At 40.7% G+C, this 19,770-nt stretch overlaps 1 long non-coding RNA gene across 2 annotated transcripts in view; it reads left to right on the top strand.

The window, feature by feature from the left end:
* The window catches only part of LOC143523476 (uncharacterized), a 27,265-nt gene extending 7,495 nt beyond the window's left edge, over nucleotides 1-19,770 (top strand). The window contains exons 2-5 of one of the 2 annotated variants that reach the window (XR_013133358.1): nucleotides 6,240-6,362; nucleotides 7,124-7,170; nucleotides 7,945-8,067; nucleotides 19,002-19,770. This is a non-coding gene — a long non-coding RNA (uncharacterized LOC143523476). The other variant, XR_013133357.1, reaches the window with a different exon arrangement.

The raw sequence follows: 19,770 nt of genomic DNA, 5'->3' as shown, positions 1-19,770 counted from the left end.
TGCTCCCAGGCCCCAGGACGGGTGACGGAGGTCATCTCAGGGCGTCGCTTTTTCATCTTTTGCCAACTGAAGAAAAACGTTGCCCTTTAGCTACAAGTGTGGTATGTGGCGTAAATGATCCCCAGTCAAACAAAGTTTTACATTTCAGTTTCCTTTAGCAGGAAAAGATGTTTCCATTGAACTCCATGGAGCAGGAAAAAAACTTTGTCTGTAATACTCTAAGCCCTCTTGCATTCTGTTAAACCCCTTATCCCATCTAGATTGAAATAATGACCGTAAAACGTTGCACCGTACTACAGTAAATGTTCTCGTAGAGCGACCCAGGCTGGACACAGTAGGTGGTGTGTTTTTAGTACATTTTTATGAGAATCTGCACAGCTCCACTATAGTCTACTGCGTCTTGTTAATCATGCAGTGTTTTCACAGAACACAGCGACCTATAAGTAGGTTCATAGACTTAGACTAAAATAGATCAATCTTTATCATTATATAAAAACCATTTCTAACTTTACTCAATGTGTTCTGCTATATAATTTTGCAAGATTTGTTCTGTTTTGTTGATGTGTTTACTTTTTTGGAATAATTTGAATTACAGTTGGGCTGTAAATTCAGTACTCGGTCGTACATTCAAATGTTTATACCGGCAAAGTTATATAATGCACTGCAGTGTCCGTAGTCTTCTGTAAGATTAGAATGTGGGTTAGGACTTTTGTATCCAAGTCTCTTGGCTCAGGGCATTCCTTTAATGTCAATTTCAGTGTGTTCATGTTATTCACATCTGTTCACTCCAGGCTAGTGATCTAGCGCTATTAATCCCACAAGTTGTTTTGAGCCACTGGGAAAGTAAAAAATTCTCTGGTATGCATTCCTCACCAACCGTTGTTCGCGAAATGTTATAATCATACCTTGGTGATAACTGTTTAGGATATCATCATAGCATAACAAATAACCGGGTGAATTCCTTTTTTTCAAATAAATACTGTTTATGGCAGAGTCCTTGACTGCCCACTTCGGCATGTTGACATAGGGGTGCCTCAGTCAAGCCTTCGTCACAGCAAAGTAGTGGAAATGTCGTGATAGAGTGTTCTTTCAATACTGATACTGGGTCAAGCTGTTTTCAAGTGGAGCGTGTTTATCAGGTCAGGGATGACCCGTGTTCTGTTTCCCATGCAGGGTCCACCCTCTGAGTTTTCTCTGTTTTCGTGGAAAGACTGATAACATATAACTCATTGTCCATAAGTGCTGAAAAATGCATAACACAAACAATATATCATCCTGCTATTTAAATTAGAATCTACAGCACATAATACGTAGACAACCCCTGCACCAATAAAACTGACACAGAGAACACCAGGTCTTTTGTGAAAGCTCCTATGAAAGAAGTATTTTAGTACTTCATATGAGTTATGTTAGTTGTCTCAGCAATGTAAATCAACAAAAAATAGTTTGTTAACATAGGGAACCTTTGTCACTCCCCGAAAAATAAATAATTACAGCAACGGGTCTTACGTCTTACGAGTCAATCGTGTGGTCCTTCACATTATGCAGAAAGACCATGCAGACTATCTGCTCACCATACATATTATCACTACGAAGATATATTAGATATTAATAATTATTAATATTATAATGAACTGTTTTCTTGGGAAAGACTTTAATGCATATTTGGGGTTTACCTTTTTTGAGACTGGTGGTTTTCAGTTTAAGTATCATAAAATTTCAAAGTGTTAATATGTAGGCCTAATATAATATTCAATTATATAAACTTAAATTGTAAGTTGTAAAATTTCAGTTTTCATAACTGTCACGCTACGGTCCCCGAACCCTTCCTTTGGGGCGTGTGTTAACGTCGTCTGCGTCAGTGTATCTCCGTGGGTGCGGGTGTGTCTTGTAATTATCCGTCTCACCTGTGGCTCTCGTCATCACGTGGGGTTGATGCGGTCTGTCTATTTAATGTGCGTTCGCGCAGTGTCTTGTGCTCGTCGTTGTCTAATGTATACACGTCTCCGTGGTGTGTTTGGATGTTCCTCGTGCGCTATACGCGCTTCTACGTATATATATAATAAAAGTGACGTCAGTCAAGAGGGATTCCGTGTCTCATTCTTTGCCGCCACCCCAGCGTCACAATAACCAGCAACATGCCTAAATTAAACTCTATAAAATTCAAAGCCATAACCATTAAATTACTACTACTACTACTATTTATAATAATAATAATAATAATAATAATAATAATAATAATAATAATAATCATCATCATCATCATCATCATCATTTATTTCACAAACTCTCATCATTTATGGGCATGAACTGTGGCTACATGCCACAATGTTATACACTGAGAAAGTAATCACAGTCAGTATAATTTGATTACTTCTATTTGGCTTTTCCAATGAAAGCTGAAACAGAGGGGGGGGGGATAAAACCAATTCCTCACACTAAGAAAATCAGTGCCAACATAGTGATTGCAAGAGCAAGATTTGGACAATCATCTTGCTACTAACAAACTCAGCAGTGCCTCTGGAGCTACCAGTCTCCTCCGGCTCATGGCAGTTCCATTACTGGCATCACCAACGTGCATTGATCCGGAATTCCAGAATGTTGATAATAGTATAATAATATAAAATATAATAAATACAGCCTTCGTGAGGCTTGTTCCTTGGGCTGTGTTGTGATGCTTTGAGTGCTCAGTTCTAACTTTTTTGCTGCTTTTTTAGGGCTTGCCAAAAACATTCACGGTCAAGGTTCAGGTAAGATGTCACATGTGGACCAGATACCTCACAACAGTCTAGGGGATGTCACGTTTTAGCCTTTTGGCCATGCCAAACTCTTGTCTGTCAATTAATAGCAGGAGTTGAAATTGATCAATTATTATTTTAAATAATTTCATTTTAAATAATTCACGGTAATTACTGAAAAATGTCACCACACTAATAATAAAGCAAGTGTAATAAGTTAAAAACATAACTTATTCATGTTTTTTTTGTTGATGTTGTATTACCTACACTTCTTAGCTCAGAGGAATTTTGAAAGTTCAAAATATGAATACACACTAGTACTACTAAGATGATTTCCCACTCTTCCCACCATACATACAATTGTGTACAATCAGGATTTATTCCGTCAAGGTAATAATGATGATTAATGCATAACAAAGCCCCTACAACCCAAAGAAGAATCTACAGTGATAGCAATGGTTATGTTTTGCATGATTTGCTGTAGGTCCATAACCTATGCAGTTTATTCCTTTGAAAGTGCTCTTTTTAAAAGCAAAACCTGTACAGTACATATTGAAATGGCCTGAATTCTCTCAGCAACAACAGAGCTTATAATAGCTTATCCCAGTTTTGACACGGCATGTGGAAGCTTATTTAGCAAATTTATTTGTCACAAGTTAGCATGGAGTCATCTCAGGACACTCTCCAGTGACTTCACAAAAATTGCTTCACTGGTTCATCTAAATCAACGCAGCTTTGAGGGAAAGAGATCAAAAAGCAAGGTCCTTTACTTCAGAGAAGCACAGAGAGCAGAGACCCTTCAATTCATTGACCTTCTGGAATGTTCTACTCTATAGTTTGCTGAAAATGGCAGAGGCAATGCTTCAAAAGCCACTCTGCTCCAGTTCCTCTAGCCTGACGTGAGAGCCACCATTGTCAGACCTAGAGATCCAGAGACTCAACAAGCCCGGTGTTCTTTATCTTCTTTTTTGCCTCTCAACAATGCAGCGTGCGTGACTGAGAGTGGTGGGTTTGTTTTGATTAGAAAACACAGAGGCAGAGCAAAAGCCCTACAAAGAGCATTACTGATTGAATGGGTGTGCCAGACGTGTCACAGGTTTCTTCTCTTCTGAGCACTGTCTGAGCGAAAGTTGTGCTGAGCTGACCTGATTTGACCTGACATGGTTGCCATCTGAGTTTGCCCTGTTTGCTTAACAGACATGTCCTAGCATATGGGAGCTTTATTTTGTCAACACATCACTTTGCCAGTTGTAATTAAAGCGTCTTAATGTCTTCTCCGAGAGAATAGTCAACTTGGGTCATTAACACTGAAAGACCACAAGTCCCACATAGTCTAAAACAGAGCTCCTCTGAGTCATCTCTCTATTGTCTCATGTGTTCTCAGTAAAAACGTGGGATGTGTAAATCGGATGTGTTTTGTTCATTAACAAAACACATAACTTAGCTTCCCATGATGAGAGCAGTTTGCTTTCTTTTTTATTCTTTTGTCTGCATACACATTTTTTAAATAGTCTATAGATACATAGCTTACTGGTCTTCAGTCAATTGGACTTACAATGTTTAATTCTCAATGGCCTTTTCATGCATGACCTGTGGTTTTTTAAGGAGATGTTGCTGTATTTAGAAGTGTTTAAATAAATTATATTTACAAGTCTATTTATTGTATAAATTTGCAGTGCTGTGCAAAAGTCAAAGTGTACTGTTTGTTCTGTTATTATCTTTGACTTTGCCCTTTCTTATCCAAGGGACACTGAAAAACAAGTAACTTGTACTTAATTGCCATTTGGACTAGAAATGTACAAAAATGGGAAAGGGTGGTCTATTAACTTTTTTACAGTACTGTATGATGTGTACAGAGTACCAGACTGATATAGTTAGCAAACTGACTTGAGAGATGTGCTACAACATACAACCGACTGTAAAATCTACAGCAGCCTACTGAGGCAGCTATAGAGTACATGATACAGTTCTCACTCACACAAGTTGTCGAAAAATGTATACATCTGAAAGGGCATGCATATTCAAATGTAACTTTTTTACCATGATAATCTACTGGGTTTATAGTTTTCAGGCGAAACTGAATGGTGCTAAAATACTTTTTTGTGGATATGGGAATGAATTACAATCTTCAGGTCAAAGTTTGCACCACATGGAATCTGTGGCTTGCAATTAATTGTATTTATTTGCTCTAGTGACATGGGTCTTATGATCCTCAAGGGGCTTATCAGTGGATGTTTTTTTTTTTTGCTTTGGAATTAGAATAAATATGTTTGTTAAATAGAATGGGGGTAGTATCATTGACCGCATAAAGAATGCAACACTGCATGTTGCAAGTTTAAGTTAGGTCAGTAGTGCCAAAATGCGTTGACCAAACCAAGCACTTAGACAATAAATTGGCCATTGAAATGAATAGGAAAAAAAAAACCTCAAAAAAACCAAAACACTTTAAATAATCTATCTGATGCTATGATTTCTGTATTACTTGTTCTTATCACAAGTTTTGATTTGAGCCAGGTCTTATGAACATTAAGGGCAGTGTTATTAAGAAATATGCTTTGGATGTCTAACAAGATTTCTGGTGAACAATTCTGCCTTCATTAATCAGTTTCTGACGAAAATTAATCATGATACAGGATCAATCAACAGACAACTCAAGAACAACTCTTTGCAATGCATTAAGGTGTATCTTTATAATAGCACATATCATTGTATGAAAATGTCCCTCTGTATTGAAGACTTAATCTTTAAAAACAGGCATCATTTATGCTGTATGTAATCTCATGTGAAACTAAACACTGTTGATAAAATCAAGGTAATACTTATTATGTTGACCAGTGAGGAGTAAGTGGTGTTGCACAGAACTGCCAGTACATGGTTTTCCATTCCTAGAAAGAGAGCAAAAAAGCATTAAAACACTAGGAAGCTCTGGGAAGTCAGTCAAAAATAAATATGCAATTTGGGGTATTGCAGCAAGCTTGGCATCCAGCCATCCATAGCAGATTTTATGAATGTATTGGGAGACCACGATTTAGGTGGATAAAAGAAAGTAGAGTACAAAACAATACATGTATTTCACAACCAAGAGTGTCTGGCTAGAGAAATGTGTTTCTGCAAATGCTCTTATGCAAAGCTGAAAAATAGGGCCCTGCTTGTAAACTACAATTAATTTGTGCATTTTTCATAGTCTTTACAGTCTTCTTACACTAAGCCTTGTAAAATTGTGAACAAATTACAATTAAAAGTAGGGTTCGTTTTTAGGGCACAGGTTTTTAGTTCATACACACAAAACATGTGCTGTCAAGTTAAGCTTTTCTGATTTACTTGGGCTCATACATTTGCTCTAAGAACGCTATGGACTGAGCGTTTTATGTTACTGACATCTTTATACACATAGTAAAATTGCCAGTGTTTAATTCCTACCAAGTTACTGATGAATTTACTGTGATGTTGTGGACTTCTCTCTGTAAATCTTTACTCTTTGCTGTTTATGACTTTGCACAGGCTTTGAGCCAAATTCCAGAGATGCGTCATGGGACTCTAAAGCCATACATTTGAAACGGATCTCTATCCTCTGCTCAAGCTCTTCTCTGCACTTACTTTGGCGCTCTATGGCATATTGTAGAGGTAAATCAGTTTCAGTTTACGGTTATCTCCTTATCCTACTGACCTCTGACATTCAAAGAAACCAAATGCTCTTTTATATGTTACTACCAAGAAGCAGTGCATGTAAAGACTTCTGTAATGCAAATAATTCTGATTTCTGTCTGTCACACGCAAAGACTTCAGTGAAGTGGGGATTAATTTACCACTGACCCAGTCATCTGAAGTTTTATACATGCACACCTTTTAAACATTCAACCAGACTAGCATATGACCTGATCTGACTTTCTGATGTAATGTGGCGTCACTTATCTTTGTCATGAGATCTGCTACTCCAACTACCTTTGCTGTTTAGGGTGAATCTAGGCCTTTCCGTATCAAAATAAGAGCGTGGCCCGGATGCCGGTGTCAAGCCCTTGATATTATGTAATCAACCTTGAATGGGGAGTACGCTGAACTGCTTCTCTGCCAAGGCAGTGCAGAGCCACAGGCTGTGCAGAAATCCTAGGTCAGGCTGAACCGAAGAGGTTTTATAGAGCAGCTCAATCCCCGTAGGATATGTGAAAGGCACTAGTGGCTTCCATGCCAGCACACACTATGTAAACAATGCATTAAAGCAAAAACAAGTGTTGGAAGAAAAAATTGAAAAAGTTGACCACCTCTACTCCAGATTCAGGAAGAAAACACTTTGGTAGCATTTGGAAATTCCAAAGGCTAATTGCACTGGATATTGGAGGGTTGTTTGTTTTATGGTGATTCCTTATATCTCTTATATTTGTTTGCAGGGTGATTCCCTGCTACTGACCTAAAGTGCTGTCAGCATTGGACATAAGTGAGTAAAAAAAATCATTGGACCAATTAAAAAAACTAAATGTAAGTCAGGCAAGCTGATTGGCCAGTCGCTGTCCACTGACTGGAGTCAGTTCATCTGTTATGTTAACTGACTGAATGCATTTCATGGAATGTAAAGTAATAATTTAGGAAAAGTTTTTTGACACTTGTGAAAAAACACCTACATAGCCAGTTAGCTAGGACAGAATCATATCTCTTCTTTTTCTTCTTATTTTTTTATTTTTTCTTTCTTTTTCCTTTTTTCCTCGACCCCTAGTGAAGTTCATAGGACCTCCTGCAACTACAACAAAGTAACTTCAGCTTGTTCAGTGTATCCTCAATGTAACCTCAATGTTCAACCTATATACGATTATTAACAAGTTTATGGGATTAAGAACCCCCTCCCCCTTCCAATGCGAGAAATAAAACCCTGATCTGTTGGCCCGCGGTGCCAGTGGTTTTAAATGTTACACTGTACTCTGGTTTTATATATATATTTTTTTATTTTACAATTAATATTAAATAACAGTGAATTCTTATAGGTGTTTAATTCATATACAGTACAAACATTGTGCTCCTCTAAATTAACTTTCAGGAACATCTTTGGCTACTGTCCCATCAATTGATAAGAGCTAAATTGAACTTATAACATGTATCATGTCATTGTTAACATGTATCATGTAATTGTTTTCAATTAAATAATTTTATCTCTAAACATGTTTGTCACGATAATGTACAGAGGACATTTTCTTACATTAATGCTATTATGTTTCAGGCTGATGATATGCATGCTCCAAGTGTTGCTTCTAGATAACATGTTCTGTTTGAGTTTAATGATTGAGAGAGAGAGGGAGAGAGAGAGAGAGAGTATGAGGTTATCTGTTCTACCTGTACATATGTAAGTATCTGCACATGCATATTCTGTGTGTACCCTAGGCTTGTGCCCTAGATTGCCCCATGTACCCATATTTCACCATAGATACCACAATATTTATGGACTTTGCCTCACTGGGACAAACAAATCTTTATACTTTTTACACAGTCCAAGTGGCTTTGTGACTTGTTTGTACATGAAAGTCAGTTAATGAATGTTGGGTCGCAAATAAACATTTTCTCACATCTGAGACTAATTCTAAGCCAGAGTATTTGAAACAGAACAAACTGCATGTTATTACAGTTGACCTGACGTAATGTAAGGCTATGATGCAAGGGGCTATCACTCACTGTGTATGCTTATTGCTCAATGTTTAAACACTTATACTAGATTTGCTCTCGGAACTTGTTGAAACATGGCAAGGACTCAAACTGTGTTAACGTACAGAAATCCAGCCAAATGTACAAATAATAACAAGTAATAATAATAACAAAAATAAATTACAAAAAATCTTTTTGCAAACTACAATATGCTCAGGTGTGTGCACACATTTATTGTTACTGTTACTTGCAAAGAATATGATATTTTTTTTAAGAATAAAAAAAAAAAACATACATAACAGTCAAACGTACATGCACCACAGCAAGAGACACACCCATGTCACATGTATTTAAAAAATGTGGTTTCACAGGCAGTACTTAGGACTGAACCAAAAGGGAATTCATGGCACTCTTGACAATCTTGACATTTTGGCATTTCAATGAGGTAATTTCAATGCCATCTTTGGACACAGTGCCCTTCAGGGTAATGATGTCCCTTTCTCATGGCCTGGGAAGCATTGCACATGATGTCCAAAAACATGGAGGTTAGGTAAATTGGCAGTCCCTGACAAATTCTCCTTGAGTGTGTGTCTGTGTCTCTTTGTTCAATAAAAAGTAGTGTCTGAGTGTGTGTGTGCTTGTATGCCCAGTGGTGGATGGTGCTCTGCCACTAGGGTCTGTCCTCTCTCCCCTTCCTGCACCCCATTCAGTCCCCCAGCGGGCTGTGGATCCCGGCAGAGAGTACACTGTGCGCAATTGGCTGCCGCTTCTCGCCGGTGTGTGTGTGTGATTGGTTGTCTGTGACTTGTATCTGTGTTAAATTGTAAAGCGCCTTGAGTATTCAGAAAGGCGCTATATAAATCGAACATTCATTCATTCATTCATGATAACCCAGTGGCATACCGCCTCCTTTAGAGACTCAGCTTTGCCCATCTGTTTGCTAAGGCAAACAGATTAAGATATTTTAGCACGCAATACTCTTTCATCATTATGTTGTGTCACAATATCAGTAAGCCTTTAAGTATTCACCCGTGTTTGCTCTCAGCAATAAAAGGGTATTTTGACTGTTATGAAATAGGGAGTTAATAGTCAGAATTTTTACTAACTGGATCTTTCAGAAGTGATTTACATTGTCACACCTTTCAGAATAAAAATTCAGCTGTAACTGAAGTGCTCCATAATCAACACCATCTTCAACTAATCAACACCATCTTCCATAATATTTCTGTCATGTAATGAATCTTTCTGCTTCATCAATTACAATAACTGACACAGCAATAGATTGGAGAAAACAGTGTAGACACAGGGCAAGAACTCAAACACATGAAGCAGATTGTTGCAACATCTGCAGTCTTCAGCTTGCCTCCTGAAAACTACATTCCCCACAATCCTCCTAAGCATTTTCAATCCCCAGTCTATTGCTTTCACTTGTTTTTGATCTGGTTACATCTGTTTGTAACTTTTGCCAGACCCTAGCCTGTTTAGTCTGCCTGGTTATTTGCTACGTCTGTTTTTGAACCTTGTCTGATTTTTTACTCTGACTCTGGATTATCCCTGATTAGTTTTAGTAAACGTCATTATCTCTACCTGCAGTTGACTTTCGACAGTTACAAAGGATGAGTGATTTCACCGGTAAAGAAAGCACTAAAGTCTAGTCTTTAAATTATGAGACACAAAAGTAGAATAACAACTTGGAATGAGAAACTAACCAAGTGGTATATGACTTGGTCGGTTTGGCAGAAACAGTAGCAGAAAAGAAACACAAGGACTATTTATACAGGAAGTGATTACATGGATAAGATAGATGAAACTCATTAGGATACTTGGGTAGGACTGAAGAAAGAATCATTGACCACATTTGCACACAGTCCAACCTTCAGTAATCAGGTTGATGGTTTAAACAAAATGAAAACCATTCATATAAACATCTAAATCAGAACGGAGTAGGTAAATTGAAACATCATGATCATTGTATTATCACTTTAATGTTGAATGTTATTTTTTCAAGAGGACAGTTCCTCTATGGCATCTTTTATTACTAGAATTAATTACATTTAATTGCCATTTCTATTACCCAGCAGCCCCGTCGACAGGGGGGACAACCGGGTCTGTTGTCCCGGGCCCTAGGACCAGGGGGGCCCATCAAAGAGCCCAGCAATTTATTTTTTATTTAAAGTCTATAATTTTTAAATAATCTTGAAATCTTTCATTAATATAACATTCTGTACTCATAATAAGCTCAATGGCTAAAATATATATGTTTTTTACCTATCTGCATATTTTCCATTAAGTGCATACACCCCTGCCTCCCACTGGAAAATGGTTTGATCCAGCACGACCGTAACTGGCTGGTACCCGCACCAACAGCGGGAAATACAGTGGTGGAAGTAAATACAGAAATCTGGAGCGCAGAAAAGAAAGGAAAAACATTTACCTGACGAATTTTAAAGTTGCTTTGTGTTCCAGGTTTGAAAAGTGCTGGAATTTAGGCTAAAGTACTTAAAAATGCTTGAAATTGTAACTACTTCGTTTCACAACAAATAGCTGTCTGACTGAACAGTTCTCGTTAAGATGTTAAGATTGGGCGTTTTGAAAATAAACAACCATTAAATAATGTGATAAAAAGCGAATTATTTCGAATCATTTCGAGTATATGTATAAATATTTAACTTAATTAAGTTTAACGTGCTGGAAAATATTGAAATGTGCTTTGATTCCACCTTATAAAGGTGTATGAACCCTGCAAACATGACTTTGTTCATTGCGCTGAAGCACGGCACGCGCGAAGTTACAAAATTCGAGAGGTGCATGACCTCGCCAATCGACAGCACGTGAGGCCCTCGCGCACGGGCGGTGCCACTCGCACGGGCGAACCCTCAAGTATAAACCAGTCAGCTGTCAGAAACAGCTTTGATGTGTGGCTATATTATATACAATATGACCTAACACAAGGATTGTCTGCTACAGAGGAAATTCAAATGAGGGGGGGGGGGGGGCACATGAAACTTTCTTGTCCCGGGCCCCAGCAAGACTGTCAACGGGCCTGTTACCCAGTCACTGTTTTCTGGTATCCCTACCCACTAAAAAAGTAAATATATATTGATTAGCATATTGAATATTTAAGCTTACAGTCTTTGGTTTAAATGAGCACTGTTTGGGGTTGGGGGATTAGGCTGCTAAATCCATGAATGACTTCACAGATTCCTCATATGTCACGGTCACAGCTCCGGACCCTTCCCTGTGGGCGTGCCGTTATGTCGTCTGCGTGCTGTTATGTCCATATTAGTAGTTCGGTGGGTGTGGGTTGTCTGTGAGCGTGTTCGTAGTCTCACCTGTGCCTTGTCTCGAGATCACGAGGGTCTGTGTGAATCACCTATTTAATGTGCGTTCGCGCAGTGTCTTGTGCTCGTCTTTGTCTAAAGTTCATGCCTGTGTAAGCCTCCGCATTTGCGGGCTTACATTGTCTGTGCTGGGCTTTGCGTGTTTTTGTATTAAACGTTCTGTGTTTCACCGCAAGACGCTCGTCGTGTCTCCTCCTTCCTCCCACACGCCAGCGACACAGAAAGACGAGCCGAAAAGAAAGATATGCCAGGATACGCCACCCGTGCACCTAAGGGGAAGAGGAGGAACCGGCATCACCACGGCTCTTCCCCAGTCCGGCGCCGCAAAGCCCCCATTACCGAGCAGGAGATGAAGCAGGACCCTGCCTGTGCTTACATGCTCTGCGCAGCTCGGGAGTCAGAGGACGCGGAGATGGCGGAACACTTCCGCCAAGCCGCGGTGCGCTTCTGGAAGGAAAAACACCCCCCCGCGTCCTTAGAGCTGCCACCCACGGCCGAGGGCGGCGGTGTGTTGAGGGAGGGGAGAACCAAGCCCCAGCGCGCGTCTTCTCCCGTGTGTGTGCCTGAGAGCGCAGAGGAGAGGGGAGAGGAGGTGTTTTTTCAGGCGGTGTGGAGAGAGGGACTCCGCGCAACAATGTGCGAGACCACCCCCCTGGCTGAAGCCGAGGAAGACACAGAGGACCCGCTGATTGTTTACGCGGGGATGGTGAGTGCCAGTCCTCCGGAGGACGAGTTCGGGAGCGAGGACTCGGAGGAGGAAGAGAAGGAGGGTGGAGCCGGCTACTCTCCTTCCATCTACTCCGCGCCGACGGTGTATTACGGAGAGGAGGGAGGAGAGGTCAGCCCTCCTCCATTGTTATACTCAGCCCCCACTGAGTGTTATGGGGAAGACGAGGGAGAGGTCAGTCCCACTCTGTCGGTGTGCTCAGCCCCGTCAGGAGACGAGGAGCAGGGCGAGGAGAGTGAGGGGGAAAGCCCACCTCCGTCGGTGAGTTCGGTCTCGACCATGTACAAGGGGGGAGGGAGCGGACCGGACAGTCCGCCCGTGTCAGAGTGTGGGGACTCCTTTGAGGAGGAGCCGATGGAGCACTCTCAGTGTGAGACCCCCGCTCGGTCCATGGACTGGAGCGTGGCCAAGGAAGAGGAGCCCGCAATGGACACTACCCCCGCTACCGGAACCAGGAGAGGCTAGTCTGGTAAAGGAGAGGCTTCCCACTGGGGGTTCTCAGAGAGAGAGGAGGAGCGTCGGCAGGCGTACAGTGCGGCAAGCCCCTACGGCACTCCCGGAAGAGGGAGCTACGGACCGGGGAGGAAGGTGGCCATGAGACCCTGCCCCCAAGCGGTCGACAAGTCGCGCTGCACCTCGCGCGTCCGCCGGTGGTGCTGCCCCCAAGCGGTCGACTGGTCGCGCTGCACCTCGCGCGTCCGCCAGCTGTGCGGCACCTAGCGGTGAGCGGACGGAACAGGCGGGAGGAGACCCGCCTTCTGCCGCGTCTCCAGCCTCCGGAGCTTTCTCGCCGCTACAGGCTTTGCCCAAGGCGGGAGGCCTGGCTCCGCTGATGAATGTCTGTGTACCTGTGTTTTTGTCAGTCCCAGTGTTTCTTCCTAATCCACTGTTCCCATTTGTGCCCTTTGTGTTCAGTGTCCCTGTGTGCATGTTTGTGACTGTGCCATTGTTTAATGTATCCTCCCCTGTCTTCCCAGGGAGGGTGTTCTAGAGCTGTTCGCGGCGGTTCCCACCATCAGGGGAGACGGCTCTCGGAGGCTCGTGAACCCGGCGGCTCCGGACCTGCCCATTGGTGTTGGTTCAGGGCTTTTCCAGCTACGCGGGACGCTCCGGGAGTAGCGAGCCCCTGGTGGAGGGTTCTGTCACGGTCACAGCTCCGGACCCTTCCCTGTGGGCGTGCCGTTATGTCGTCTGAGTGCTGTTATGTCCATATTAGTAGTTCGGTGGGTGTGGGTTGTCTGTGAGCGTGTTCGTAGTCTCACCTGTGCCTTGTCTCGAGATCACGAGGGTCTGTGTGAATCACCTATTTAATGTGCGTTCGCGCAGTGTCTTGTGCTCGTCTTTGTCTAAAGTTCATGCCTGTGTAAGCCTCCGCATTTGTGGGCTTACATTGTCTGTGCTGGGCTTTGCGTGTTTTTGTATTAAACGTTCTGTGTTTCACTGCAAAACGCTCATCGTGTCTCCTCCTTCCTCCCACACACCAGCGTCACATCATACATGCCCCAATATCTGGATCAGCTATTGTGTAGTATTGCAGTTCAGTTCATGAACCTAAGCAAAATCTTTGGTTAACTAAAATATTTTGACAATATCGAAAAGTACCACAAGCCACACAATATTGTGATTTTTAAATTGGCTACCACTGCGCTGTTTACATATGGAAAAATGGGAAAGCAAAACAACACAGGAAGCTTGTTGTCAGGAGGAATCCATAGATTTGCATTTTATACACTTTGGTTTTCAACCCACTGAATTGGACATGGATTTGATTATCTTTTGTAAACATATGATTAAATATAATCCTGCTACTCAAGATATAAGGGCAGGGTGAGCGAAATAATATGGAAGCGATCACGCCAAGTCTCGGAAAAACTATGGTTTAATAGAGAAAGTGCACAAACCAAAACCCATGAACAGATCAAAATTAAGGATATAATAACCAGCAGTCAACTGGTACAAAGACAAGACAGATATAGGCAAACAAACGACCCTCAGGTGAGACGGATCACGGGCTCCGCCCACCCGAGGGACGAACACAACACAACAATTGACAGGACAGCTGCCGCTGTAGACGGAGGCGACCAGTAGGGGGCCCGCCGTACCGTGACAGATCCCCCCTCCAAGCCGCACTCCCCTCCACCCGCTGTGCGGCACACAGCGGCAGCACACAAAACAAAGGGGCAGGAAGGCAGGGACAAGGCAGGGACACACCCCCTGCCGTCCAGGAGCTGAAACACAGAACACAAACATAGGTTAGCTCACCGCCCTGGGCGGGACCCTGGACCGACTGGGCCATCAATTAGCTTCTCACTTACTTGATTTTGCATTTACAGTCATTTAAATCTTTCAGCATTGCACTAGATCATTAAGGTTGTTTTACAATATTAAAAGCATTAGAATAGCTTTTAAAGAAATTACTCTTAAGGGCATTTGAAAGTCCACTTATGCAACTATCTTGATTAAAAGAGTGATAAACTTCATTTTGAAATATTGCATCTCTGAATTTCTTTATTGTATGTCAAGGAAGATCAATCACGTATGGGTTTTACTTAAATATCTTGATATCCATTAGTATGCCTATACCTACCAATGCACCTGCAACTTGCATCACTGTGTTATCATGGTTAAAATGTCCCAGTTTACTGTTTTTAACAATGAAATTAACCTTCAGTTGCTCAAACTGTATTTAGCCCTAACGGAAAGTTGCTTTGGATAAAAGTGTCAGATAAATACGTGACCACTTATGCGGGTGAAGAAGTCAGGAACCAGCAAACTTACATTTCTGTCAGAGTTTTGACACCCCTCTTGTTTGTCTATATTCTTTCTCCTTACAAATTTTGTCTTTCCAAGAAATAGGTTAAAGTCAATAAAGTTCATACTGTTTGACCTACAGTTTTTGTGTAGCCAAGTGTTTAATCCAAGTAGCCATGAGAATACATTTGTGTTCCATGCAAAAGAGATTATTAGAGTCACTTTTAAAACAATTTAGCCTCCTGCTTTCTTGTGTCATTATTGCTGACACACACAGTAGCGTTGTCAGCCAGTATTGTTGGAATTGTAATATTCAACCTGGAGACTGATGTTTGGCTCACATCAAACTATGGCTTTCTGATTTTTTACACCACAGGTTAGAGTCATTGGGGACAAGGGAACCCCAATAACAATGGTATGTGCTGTATTCGCAAGCAGAGGCCATGTCACTCTACTGGGGCACTCAGGCCGGCTGTTCTGTCTGTGTAATTTTCTTTGTAGAGATCCACAATGATACTTTGCAGTAGTTCAAATTTGTTCCATAACTGAAGTGAGTCTTGTGCTGCAGTCTCTGAGCAGCAGTGTTAGCTTTAGCATTAGCAACGGATGAAGAGATGATGTGATGTTAGCATGGGTGAAAGGCAAGACTATAGAACTCTACGTAGCACAGTGTTTGGGTTTGGCTCCAATCTGCACCCACTGCTCATTTCTGTCATCTGTACTGATGATAATAGCTCCATTCATGCGTTCCACTGGCTCAATTCTGTGCATCTACACTGCTCACTACTCCACTGAATCTCCACTGGTCGACTGCCAACACTCCCAGACTCTGATACTCCTTGCACAGCGTAGGAATGCCAGCTCTTAAACTCAGATAACAAGCACCAAAAACTCATTCCCAGCACTGTCATTTTCGTTAGAAGACTGTAAGCTATTTTGGTGTTCTGAAACCTGAGGAGCCATTATCCAACAGGAACTTTTCTTGTTCTTGTATCTGTAGCACTAATCTTAAAAATATGAAAATCACAAAGAGAAATGACTAGCTTGTAAAAATGACTTCTGGAAATAAAAGAAAAAGAGAAAAAAAAAAGCTAAGCAAAGAAGCATCTGAACACCAGTGGAGCAGTAAGCAGTAGTGAAACAATTTCAAATGTGGAGGAAGCAGCTAGAAAAACAAATGAAATATCTGTACGCTTAAATTTATCACCTGGTTTCCAACGTTTGCACTGAATTTCAGCAGTGAAGTACAAATCAGGCCACCATCTGGTTTTCACTTTGATGAAAAGGTGAATTATACTTCTGAAATGTACCAACTCATAATTTGGTTCTTAACACACCATATCTATTATCTAAACCAAAGGGCCCTTACACTAGTGTGTTCTGTTGCCCAAACTCTGATCTGCCAGATTGGCCTTGTTTGACCCGTATTTTGCCCCACTCTCTGTTCTTGCTGTTTGAGCCACTTCCCCATCTGGCCTACAGCCAAAGTGGCTGCTTTTAGATTAAACCGCTGTTTCCCACCGCCTGTAATAGAGTTTTCCCCTCATACTCTTTCCCGACAGAGGTCTGTGGAGAGCAGTCCTGCTTTGTCTGCTCTGGCATGTCCTCATTTCATCTGCTTCTCCTTCCTAACCCTTAAAACTTTGATGAGTAATACCTATTTAAATCCCTTATAAACCAATCCTGCAGTTAAGTATACTTAACTGCACTTGCTGTTCATTTGTGAGCCAACTGAGCTTTACTGCGTTAAAGTATTTAACGCATTTCCACTGATCAGAGATGAAAGTAATTTAGCAACGAGTACTTAAAGGTGTCACAGTTAATTAGGAAATGTTAATCTGTAAAAGACAGTAAAGAGAATGAAGGTCTGGGCATAGAACAATTCATAGACTGGGATTTTGCAACAGGATATAGGCATATGGTAAAGAATTCTTTTAAGGGGGAAAAAGGAAAATAAAAATGAGGGAAAACTAGACAGAGGGTGTCAATGTCAAAGTCAGAGAACCTCGGTAACACTGATAGGAAACACGTGGTAACCATGGTAACACTGAACAAGGTTCTTTATCAAAGTCAAGATGTCATTTGGCTCTACTCATTATGCTTTTCCAAGCAGAGCTCGTCAAACGCTCAGGCCTGAGCCGCTGTAAAAACACACAGCCCAACATAGGTCAGCTATACCTGGCCCACATTCAGCAGTCTGCACATATGTAATCGACAAGGTGTGTGTTCCATCTTGGTAAAGATGTCAAGTGGTTTAAATGAGGAGTAAAGGAACCTTGAACAACCCTGAAGTTATGCTTTATGTCTAGCTTGAACAACCAACTGTATAATAATACCCAAACAGTCATCAAAATGCATAAACAAAACATTATTAACCAAGATATGTAAAGTAAACCATGGGCAGATGTGGTGGACAAATACAGATTTATCTGTGTACTTCCACTGTGCATTGGAAAATATTACTTTTATTGAGCCCATAGACATAGGGAAAGAAAGAAAACTGTTCAAACATTGTCCACTTTGCTTTTGAAACAGTGAAGGATTTCACTATAAGCTCAAGCTAAACTCTTAAAATGTGTATATCTGGAAATGTTTGGTTTTGGTTATGAAAATCAGTCTACTGCTGTAAGGAAAACTTTAGATGCAACCCATAGGAATGAACAAAAACAGAAATACTTTATTTTTGGGAGGAGTGGACACACAGATATTGAACAAAGTTCTTGTTTCTTAATTGACAACTAAATGTTTCATAATTTGTCTATATGAATCTTAGGTGAAGGCCCTTTACTTTTTCATAGTTGTAAGATGAGTCTGGAGTCAGAGTGTGCCAAAGCAGGACTCAAAGTGTGCTGACACATTAGTCAAAGTGTGCTGACGCAGGAGTCAAAGTGCACCAAAAGGCATTAATGAAAGCTAGAACAAGTGTGCCATAGCAATCTTGGGAGATTACGACGTTTAGAACAATTTTGCTATATCTCTATGATGCTAAATAGCTGTTACTTATGTTGAAATGTTACTGCCCTTTTTAACACACACCACATCAGACTTTTCTTTGCCAGTGAACGCATCAAATCGAACACAGGTTTTGCATTATAACAACAAAACCAGGTCGAAATTTCTTTGTTTATTTGCTGAAATCTCATATTGTCTGAAAGATATACAGGTATAGGCTAAGCATTATATCTTTGATGCATTTAATGGCAATATAATCAAAGGAAATACAGAAGTACAAACAGAAGTTCCAGAATACTGAAAAACCTCTAGGTTGAAACATCTGAGAGTTTTATGTCATGGTGAGGACAAGACTATACTAGATTTTAGAATGTAGGCTAGAATAGGTTAGCTGCTCCCTGCTAATCAATAAAACAACAGGGGGAATATGTCCTGTTGAAATATTCAGCATTTAGACTTATCACATGAGCAAAGCTATAGAACATAAAATGGACAAAAACTTCTAATGTTACATTCTGTGTCAATATACTGACAGATCAGAATTTGACAACTTAATTCAACACTACTGATAATGATGTGATAAGAAATACATATATATATACAGTATATAAATATAAGTTTTAATGAAAGATAATAAATTGTAAATTGTTTCAATGGAAAATACATTCTATTCCTATTCACTGGGTTTCTGTGAGGACCATGCTTTAGTTCATGAACCATTATCTCTACTCATTATCGAGCCCTTTGGCCCTGTGCCCTCTCTCTCTCTCTCTCTCTCTCTCTCTCTCTCTCTCTCTCCCTCTCTCTCTCCTCTTTGATGCATCACCATGTTTATAAAAAGGCAATCATGTTTGTCTTTGTCCCCAGATTTGGAAGCGCTTCCTCTCTGTGTCCTCGAATGCCCCTTTATTTCATGGAGGATGCAGTACACCGTGCTGATAAACAGACCCAAGAATGAGCGTGCACACATGATGTTGATCTTCTGTGACATTCTCTGAAACGTTTATTTAAAAAAAACCCTGAAAATAATTGCTTATTGAACATAGTGAAACTGCAATGTTATTAAAATTACACTGCCATGTTCTTTTATGAGTCAAGTTTTTAATTATTCACTGTCTCACTGATGTCTCCAATGGTTTAAGAAGTGTCTTTCTTTCCTGCCTCACTGCTTGCATTTGTTGTCACTATTTGTTTGCCCATGTACTCTGTTCTCCAGAACAACAAATAGATTGTGAAAACGTGTCAGTTAGTAGTAAATGCGAACACAGTTCCGGGTAACATCCTATCGATGACTATGACTTACAAAAGCTGAACAAGTGGTGTTTTTCATAAAGTGAGGATAAGGATCGAATGTGGTCCCTAGTGTGAGCAATCAATGGAAATCATTTTGCCATAAACATCTAATAATGTTAACAGACATTTGTTTAAGGCAGATGAAGATAAAAGCATATTGTGGATACTTATACACCTCAAATTATTATATTAGTACATGCCTTTAAAAACTGTTTAACATTACTATGTAATTTTGGCAAGCATTATACTATTTGATATATGGATGTCATAAGGGAATGTTTCCAAATAGCAAAAATTGAGCATGTTGAATCTCAATTAAACTTGAATAGCTTTTCCCATCAAA

Source organism: Brachyhypopomus gauderio, chromosome 9 (assembly GCF_052324685.1).
Source record: "Brachyhypopomus gauderio isolate BG-103 chromosome 9, BGAUD_0.2, whole genome shotgun sequence".
Taxonomy (NCBI): Eukaryota; Metazoa; Chordata; class Actinopteri; order Gymnotiformes; family Hypopomidae; genus Brachyhypopomus; species Brachyhypopomus gauderio.
Note: the sequence above shows the minus strand (reverse complement) of the source record. Positions and strands in the feature narration are given on the sequence as shown.